The sequence below is a fragment of the Vicia villosa genome, linkage group LG4 (assembly GCF_029867415.1).
Source record: "Vicia villosa cultivar HV-30 ecotype Madison, WI linkage group LG4, Vvil1.0, whole genome shotgun sequence".
In the NCBI taxonomy this organism is placed as follows: Eukaryota; Viridiplantae; Streptophyta; class Magnoliopsida; order Fabales; family Fabaceae; genus Vicia; species Vicia villosa.
This window is the reverse complement of record NC_081183.1, coordinates 32,554,057-32,563,830: the sequence shown is the minus strand read 5'-3', so window position 1 is coordinate 32,563,830 and position 9,774 is coordinate 32,554,057.

Sequence of the window (9,774 nt, the reverse complement as noted above, 5' to 3'; positions counted from 1 at the left end):
ATAAGCAATAGCCTCATCATCTGAGCAGCTTATGTCTCTTTCAAAAGACTTTTCCTCTCTAGGAAATCAATCGTGAAGACCATTTGACAATCAGGGCCTTATTACTATTCAAAAGGCTGAATAACCAGTAATTTCCCTAGCAAAGTCTCCAGGATCATTTTATCACTCGGCTGATAATTGATCACGTCTTCAAAATCGCTATCACGAGGCTGGTAGTCGGTAACCTTTTGTTCTGGTTATATTATTTAACATGTCTATCACCATGCTGATAGTCGGTAATATTAACCGAACCTTTGAAACTCTTTTACCTTGTCAAGTCTATCACCATGCTGATAGTCGGAAATACAGTTTCATACCTTTCACCTTCGCATTATTAACAAGTCTATCCCCATGCTGATAGTCGATAATGTCGATAGGTAAGCTTTTCTTACAAAGCTATCAATCCCCGGTGAAGCATACACTTGCTTTCCCGAAACGCAAAAATGGATTCTCTTCCTAAAAAGGATTGAGACATCATTCCCAATCTCTTGTCCCCAGTGGAGTCAGTTCTTGATATCCCCTCGGTAAAGATATCCTTGCATCATTCGCAATTTTGGTATCTTAGGTCCAAAATTCGCGTCTTCTGATATTTAAGTCTCTTCCACCCTATAAAAATGAAGATTTTCAATCTTCATGTCTCAGGTTGAAGAAACTTAAATAGGGGCATCTGTCATACCCCAATTTTTGACCTAAGATACCACCTCATATCATTTGCATATGCATCATTTGCATCTCTAACAAATTGCATAGCTTGTGTTTGTTACTTGTGCTCAGCAGGGTTTAATCAAGAGATCACTCATCAGTGCAAGAAACAGTAAATTAGGGTTTTGTTCTCCCTTCATCTCAAATGAATCATCTTCATCTACAATCAATATTTGGTCCTCAGAGATTCATTTCAACAAGCTCAAAGGCTCTGAATCGACTGAATTAGGGTTTTGACTGAAGACAACATACTCTTGACTTTTACTCAGAATTTGACATAATGACTTGGGATGTGATATCAAGACCCCAAGTGCATCATTTTGACCTAATCCATTGGCTCAGAACATCTCTTACACAAGGAATGGTCAACAGTGAAATTGCAAATCATCAGATTAGGGTTTTGAACTATCAGGGACCAAAATCAGGGATCACATTTGGGAAACCCTAAAAATCCCCAGGAAGTCAATCAAAGGTTTCAATCATCTTCAAATAATCCCTATGACAACATGCAATGGAAATTGTATCTCAATTCAAGACCTACAGTCATCAATTTCATCTGGTCAACAATTAGGGTTTTTGACCTAATTCACTAAACCACTGACTTTTTAATCAAGACATGGTACCACAACTCAAACCATGGCTCAATGTCTTCCAATAACTCAATATGATCCATTCATACCATTCATTTGGTGAGGATAGCCTGGTTCATTTGAAATCTCCAGAAACGCGATTCGTTTGAAAAAGTCAACTGTACAAGATCACCATTGACTTTTGGGGAGTTTTGGTCAACCATGACTTTTGAAGTTTTGAATCGTCAATATATGATATACGAAGTCATTTGATCAAGGAAAATCAAGAAAATCAATCAAGAATCAAAAAGTCAAAAGTTTGACTTTTCATACTTAGAAAAATTTCTAAGTGTTTTTCATGGTTTTTTCCAAACTTTGGAAGGGAATTTCTCAAAATTTCACCTACAAACTGAAAAAAACTTCCAACATGAAAGTTGTAGATTTTGATCCAATAAACAACTTTGACACATATAATTTTTTTTCCATAAGATCAACCATTTAAGAGATATGGAGCTTCAAAGTTGGAACTTTATGAAAATTTCACTTAAAATCTCATTTTCTTCAAAGTTCATGGATCTTTTTCACCCACTTCCTTAAAGGTCTTGAAGAAACTTTCAACTAGGGTTTTGAAGTGTGTAATATGAGCTTTCCAAAATGTCCAAGAGCATGAAAAAACATGGAGCATAGCTATGGTTTTGAATTTTGTCATTAGAGGTCCTTATGCATGAAATTATAAGCCATTTTTACCAAAGTTATGCACTATTCTACTAAATGATCCAAGTAATGATGCATAGATGCAATAATTGGTAGATATTTTCTGATTTAAGATCAGAATGGAAGAGGATAAGAAGCTTGGCCAAAATAACCATGGTTTAGTTACTTTAACCATTTGCATTAAATGTAAAGATTCCACTTTATCTCCAAATGCCAAATCACCAAAGAAGAAGCAAGTTGCAAGGCTCTGCATTCAGAACTCATGGCCTATAAATAGAGGTCATTTCCACTCTTCAATTCACACCAAAACCTCACAATTATAGGTTTTCTCTCTTCTTTCTTGAATTGCAAGTTTCATGAGTTTCAAAGAGGAGAAAGTGCAAGTTCCATCCCTTGCAAGTTCTGAGCAAAATGATGCTTCCCACAACTCATAAACATCATATGGGATGTGTTTGATCCATCCATACACCCCAAAAACACCTAAAACTCAAAATCACTACCTCACTTCTCAAATATGCATAACATGAGACTTATCATGCCAATTTTCATTCAGGCTCAATTCTGTCCAAACTATCACTTCTAACATCATCCATATATCACATATGAACTATCCAATCCATCACATATAGCCAATAACCTCAGAATCATCAAATTCGATTCACTCTTGAAGCTTATGCAGATCGGGTACCATGGCCATGCCCAGAAGAATTCAGATGGTTCTAAGCATCCAGACACCTTCCATAAGGTCCATTGAAGCTATCCAGATCATCAAACAACTTCTGTAACACCTCCAAGCAAGAATTCGATTCTCAGGTGTGCCGTTTTTAAGGTAAGTGCTCATGAACTTCAAACTCATACTTGCACGCATCATAAATGAAATGTGAGCATACCATCTTGTTTTTGCACCTATGAGGATCATTAACCCTTAATCAATTGCTATTTATCTTGCACCTACACGATTTCATGATCAATCTCAGAATTAGGGTTCTTCGTGTTCATCAGAAAATTGACCCCCTTAGAGTGAAAATAAATGAATTATGAGGGCATCATCATGTTCCTCGTGAAAAACCGAGTGAGATAGACCCTTTGATCGATCAAAACAACACAGTTTTGAAGATTTTTGAATTTCAGTTAGGGTGTGTTCTTGGCGCCAGATTTTCGTTCAAAGAATTCAAATAATTGTTTTAAAATATAATGTGTTGAACGCGTATCATAAACAAGTTGCACGCGCAGCTCAGTTGGTTGTTGTTTTGAGTGGTGAACCTTAAGGCGTGGGTTCAAACCCTGGCAGGACCAAACCTTATTTTTTGACACTATTTTTCTTCATTTTCTTCACAACTTCATCATTTAATTTAACCAATCAAATCAACTTATGTTTTCTTCATTTTTTAAACACTTCTTATTTAATATACATATTTTGACAATATCAAAAAAAATCACAAAAAAAGATTTATTTAATATGTTTTTAATTAGGTTTAAAATGATACATTTTTAAGTGTTTTTAAATACTTTAAATATTTGTTTTTCATTTAATTTTCAAACCTAATCACTTGTAAATATTTTTGTGATCAAAACCTAAATCACTTAGGTCTTAATTAAGCATTAAAATTTGATTTAAACTTAATTAAGTTGACTTTTGTCAAATTCAAATCATTTTAAAACAAGCGATCGCGATTCTTTTCAAAGACGATAAACCATTTCTTTTTGAAACTATTGATTAAATCTTTTTAATTGATCAATTGATTTTCAAAACGATGTGGGGCCTCTCGAATATTAGAGAGTATAAGTCCCTTTCCTCTTTCTTTTACAGTTTTTCTTTGTACAGAAAACTCTTTCAAAACAAACTTTCAAACAGTTTTTCAAACCTCGCATCTTTTTTCAAAACAATCAACCTTGTTTTGTAAATAAAACATGGGCCTCCACATAGGTATAAGTCCCATTCCTGTACATGAAATTAGGTATTTCATTGTACGCCTTTTGTACATATCTCAATCAAATTGTTTTTAACTTTGAATAACTAATCAAAAATGAAGGTTTTCTTTAAATCTTCCCAAAAATACCATGGGCCTCCATGTAGGTATAAGTCCCAAGCCCCTTTGAAAATACCTGTTTACATAGCTTTGAATAAACTCAAGTGGACCTCTCCTCGAGTATAAGTCCCGAGCCCCTATGTATACAAATGGATCATGCTTACAGGTATATTTCCTTCATAAACTCCATTATATACACACACTTTGTCACATATACGTAACTGTTCATATTTGTTCATGTACTTGTTCATATTTGTTCCTACTTGTTCATGTTTGTGATTGTGTTATATATACTTGTTCAACTTAGTACAACACTAGGTTCCCCATAGCCTCCTATTGGGCTTCGTGCAAAGAATCTCCCTAGTTTAGGTTAGGACATGGAGTATGGTTTCCCGGTGAAATCGCTCTAAGAGCTCAAACCAACTTTACCATGCCTCCCCTTGGGCTTTGTACAAACGAGTGTCCCTCCCATAGCCTCCTCTTGGGCTTACAATGCAAGGACCCTCGATTGTCCCTCCCATAGCCTCCTCTTGGGCTTACAATGCAAGGACCGTCGAATAGCCTCCTCTTGGGCTTCGTACAAGGACCCACGGGCTTCTTATAAGCATCCCCAATATCCAAATCAAATACCCTAGGAGATTAGACATTTATCATCTCTATGATAGGAGTATCTCTTCTATATCATCACAAACAATCAATCAATCAAATAACTTTTTTGCCACAAGGCTGGCTAATCAATCAAACTTCTTTTTGCCACATGGCTGGCTAATCAATCAAACCGTTTTGCCACCATACTGGCTGATTAATCAAAGTTTTTTTCACAAGGCTGACTTCATTGAAACTTTTGCCACAAGGCTGGCTGATTAATCAAAACTTTTTGTCACAAGGCTGACTTCATTGAAAGTTTTTGCCACAAGGCTGGTTAAACACAAAAACATCTTTATCATTCTAAGCGCCATAAGTGGCATAGCCCAGGGCTTATAATGAAAATATTTTCAAACAAAATCAAACAGATGTATGTGATGATATAGATTAGATACATCGAACATTTAGATGACATTTGTCTCTTATCCTTTGCTTCCACTAGCATAAGTGGGAACTACGATTGCTCTGACTTTCTCAACATCCCTTTGAGAATACGTAGGCACAAGGTCGTATCCTTGGCGAGCAAAACTTCTCCCTCAAACCATTCAAACCTTAGCACCCGTAGACCCCGAGCTACAGATGCTCTGATTCCCTCTAAGGGATATGTATGCAGAGGATCGCGATGATCTTTGCGAGCATAATCAAACAAACACCTTAGGTCCCACCTCTTTCTCACAAGAACCTCCACCATAACAAGAATGGAATAAACAAAACAAAGAAACCTATAGAGTACTATAGATACGTTGGGTGCTAATACCTTCCCTTCGTATAACCAACCCTCTTACCCAAGATCTCTCCCCCCACTTTTAGGTTATTGCAGCTTTTTTCCTTTTCCTCTTTTGGAAACAATAAAAAGTTTGGTCGGTACAAAAGAAAAATCATTTTTAAAGCACTCGAGCCCAAAGAAGGCATCAGGTGTCTCATCCCGAAAAAGGACAACGATTTTTCCCCGCGACAGCATGCAATCGTGATGATCCTAAGCTAAGTCAAGAACCTAGTTACCTTGTGTTCTTCAATTTCTGGATCGAGTATGCTCCTCTCTAATCCCTTCTCTCTAACTCTAATTCGCAGGTGACGATTCGAAGTCAAAGCTCGAAGGTTCTCGGCGCTCGCGGCTTAGGGTTCTTCGTTCGCAAAAAGATCCGACCCCTTCATCTAATTTCTTTCTCTGTTTTATAGCATTAGGTTTAATCTATTTTTAGTTAGATTAGATTATTAGGGATTGATTCGATTTGTAAGTTCGGAGATTTGGTTTGTGCTATTAGTTTTAAGATTTGATTCACTCAGATTTTCTTGTAATTTGTTCATGAATTCAATAAAATTATATTTTTTTGTTTATGTTAAGATTAGATTTACTGAATATTTGCTCGAAGATTTGATTTCCATGGGCCTGGGCGTTGGTTAGGGTTTGTTGTTTGGAGGAAAGAAGCTGCCGCCACTGCTAGCTTGGGGATGAGGATTAGGGTTCCGTTTGGGAAGGAGATGAACAGGATTCGGGTTTGACCCGATCCGAATTCAACTCATAGCCTGGCCCACATCCAACCCCACGTGGCCCATTACCTCACTTGACCCTTAATTAATCCACTAATCATTCTCTTAATAACATATTAACACCCTCCTAATAATAGAATGAAATTAATAATAATACTAATAGCAATTAATCTTTAGTTAAAATAATCCTAATGATTAGTGTACTGATAATAATAAAGGAATAAACCTAACTAAAATCAACACAAAATAATCCTAATAAAAGATTAATGATATTAATATATATTTTATGCCCTAATTAACTAATAACTAAAAGTTATATAATGACTCTACTAACAAATGAATAGATTGATAATGATAATACACATGCTATTTGGTAAAACATGGTAATAAAATGATAAATAAACGAGCCCAAAACAAATTGGATCTTCGATGTTTGCTATTTACTCCTCATTTTACTTTGAATCAAATTATACGGGAATTTTATAGGAGAGCGACTTTAGTAATAGATATACTAAATCCTATGGCTCCTAATTTTTAACTCCCTTGATAAATTGAAAATGAGAATCATATCAGGTAAATTTTGGGGTATGACAGCTGCCCCTATTTAATTATCTTGGATTGAATAGCGGGAGAATACGCAGGTCTCACGCTTTTCGAATCGAAGAGTTATTAAATAATGGAAGACCCCCAAATTTACCTCATGCATGAGTGTGATGAGAGAATCGTCCTGCTAAAGCCTGAGTCTTACATAGCGAGGACTTTCCGTTAGTTGTGTAATTAGCTTGCTATATTGTGAGCAAACTTTCGTAGTTTATGAATCCCACTTACTATAGTTCTAGTAAGTTTCTGTAGTTTGTGAGCCCCAGTAGGATCACTCGCTATAGTTCTAGCAAGTTCACCTGCACTGTTTAGGATTATTTGCTATGCTTATAGCAACCTCACCTGCACCATTTGGGATCATTTGCCATGCTTGTAGCAAACTCACCCGTACCATTTAGGATCATTTACCGTGCTTGTAGCAAACTCACCTGCCCCATTTAGGATCATTTGCCGTGCTTGTAGCAAACTCACCCGCACCATTTAGGATCATTTGCCGTGCTTGTAGCAAACTCACCCGCACCATTTAGGATCATTTGTCGTGCTTGTAGCAAACTCACCTGCCCCATTTAGGATCATTCACCCGCACCATTTAGGATCATTTGCCGTGCTTGTAGCAAACTCACCTGCCCCATTTAGGATCATTTGTCGTGCTTGTAGCAAATTCACCCGCACCATTTAGGATCGTTTGTAGTGCTTGTAGCAAACTCACCTGCACCATTTAGGATCATTTGCCGTGCTTGTAGCAAACTCACCTGCCCCATTTAGGATCATTTGCCATGCTTGTAGCAAACTCACCCACACCATTTAGGATCATTTGCCGTGCTTGTAGCAAACTCACCTGCCCCATTTAGGATCATTTGCCGTGCTTGTAGCAAACTCACCCGCACCATTTAGGATCGTTTGCCGTGCTTGTAGCAAACTCACCTGCACCATTTAGGATCATTTGCCGTTCTTGTCGCAAACTCACCTGCCCCATTTAGGATCATTTGCCATGCTTGTAGCAAACTCACCCGCACCATTTAGGATCATTTGTCGTGCTTGTAGCAAACTCACCCGCACTCTTTAGGCTAATTCGCTATGCTCATAGCAACTTCGCCTGCACCGTTTGGATTGCTTGCCCTGGTTTGGGCAAGCTTACCTGTATAGAAGTTTGTTCTGTGAATGCGTATGCATCGTGCCTATGCATCGTGCTTATGCATTATGCGCGTGCATGTGCCCCTGTTGTTTGTATAATGTATGTGTATGGATGTTCACACATGCAAATGATACATGTATGTAAATGAGTATGTATGATAACCCCAACACCATATCTCCTTATCACCCATTGCCTTTGCTTAACCTCTTTTGAACTATTTGTGAATCCTAGCTCAGATTGTATTTGAGTAATCCATTGATATTATCCTTTGTGAGAGAGTTCTATTAGATTCGAATTATCGCAACGTAGGGTGTATGTAGCCTTCCGGAGATTTCGCAGTTTTATTCTATTGCTTTTGTATTGACAGTTTGTAAGTTTCTCATGTTAAATCCTAGTTAAAGTTTACCAAAATAATTTAACCTTTGCAAACGGTATTGAAATGAGAAAAACGCGGTATGCAAGAAAAGAAACTTTTATTGATGTTGCCTTGAATCGGCTAGTGTACAAAAATGCAAGATAAGTAAATGACAAATGGAAATGATATTAATACTGCCGTAGCTCTTTTTGTTATCAAGGGTCCCGGTAATCCTTCGACCTTAGAAATGGATGATTGCACGAATCACTATCCTTCGTAGTTTGTCTTCAGCTTATGGTCCATAATCCTGCCTTTGCTAGGCGTAATATTTCTTGACTGCATCAGAATTGATCGGGTGTGGTAGCTCGTCCCCATCCATTGTAGTGAGAACTAGCGCTCCTCCTGAGAACACCGTTTTTACAATATATGGACCTTCGTAGTTAGGCGTCCATTTTCCGCGGGCATCAAGTCGAGGTAATAGTATTTTCTTGAGAACAAGATCACCTTCTTTGTAAGTTCGAGGACGGACCTTTTTATCGAACGCCTTTTTCATCCTTTTCTGATAGAGTTGCCCGTGACACAAAGCCGTCAGTCGCTTTTCTTCAACGAGATTAAGCTGATCGAAATGGGTTTTTACCCATTCCGATTCTTCTAACTTTATGTCAGCCAGGACCCTTAATGAAGGGATCTCTACTTCAATAGGGAGGACTGCTTCCATACCATAAACCAGGGAGAATGGTGTTGCTCCTGTGGATGTACGCACTGAGGTTCTGTAACCGTGTAGGGCGAAGGGAAGCATATCGTGCCAATCCTTGTATGTTTTCACCATCTTTTATATTATCTTTTTGATATTTTTATTTGCAGCTTCGACAGCGCCGTTCATCTTAGGTCTGTATGGTGAAGAATTGTGGTGTTCAATCTTGAAGTCCTCGCACAGCTCCTTCATCATGTTGTTGTTTAGATTCGACCCATTGTCGGTGATAATCCTGTTTGGAACCCCATAGCGGCATATGATGTTATGCTTGATGAACCGAGTGACTACTTGTCTTGTCACATTGGTGTAAGAAGTAGCTTCGACCCATTTGGTGAAATAGTCTATGGCAACCAATCTGAATCGGTGTCCATTTGAAGCTTTCGGTTCGATCATCCCTATCATGTCAATTCCCCACATTGCAAACGGCCACGGTGAACTCAGAACGTTCAATGGATTTGGCGGTACATGCACTTTATCGGCGTAAATCTGGCATTTGTGACATGTTCTTGCATATTGGAAACAGTCAGCCTCCATTGTTAACCAGTAATACCCTGCTCGTAGTATTTTTCTAGCCATTGAGTGTCCATTTGCATGAGTTCCGAAGGTTCCTTCGTGTACTTCTCTGATAATCTCCTTGGCCTCATTTGTATCCACACACCTTAGTAACACCGAGTCGTAATTTCTTTTGTATAGGACATTTCCGCTCAGGAAGAACTTAGTTGCCAATCTCCTTAGTGTCT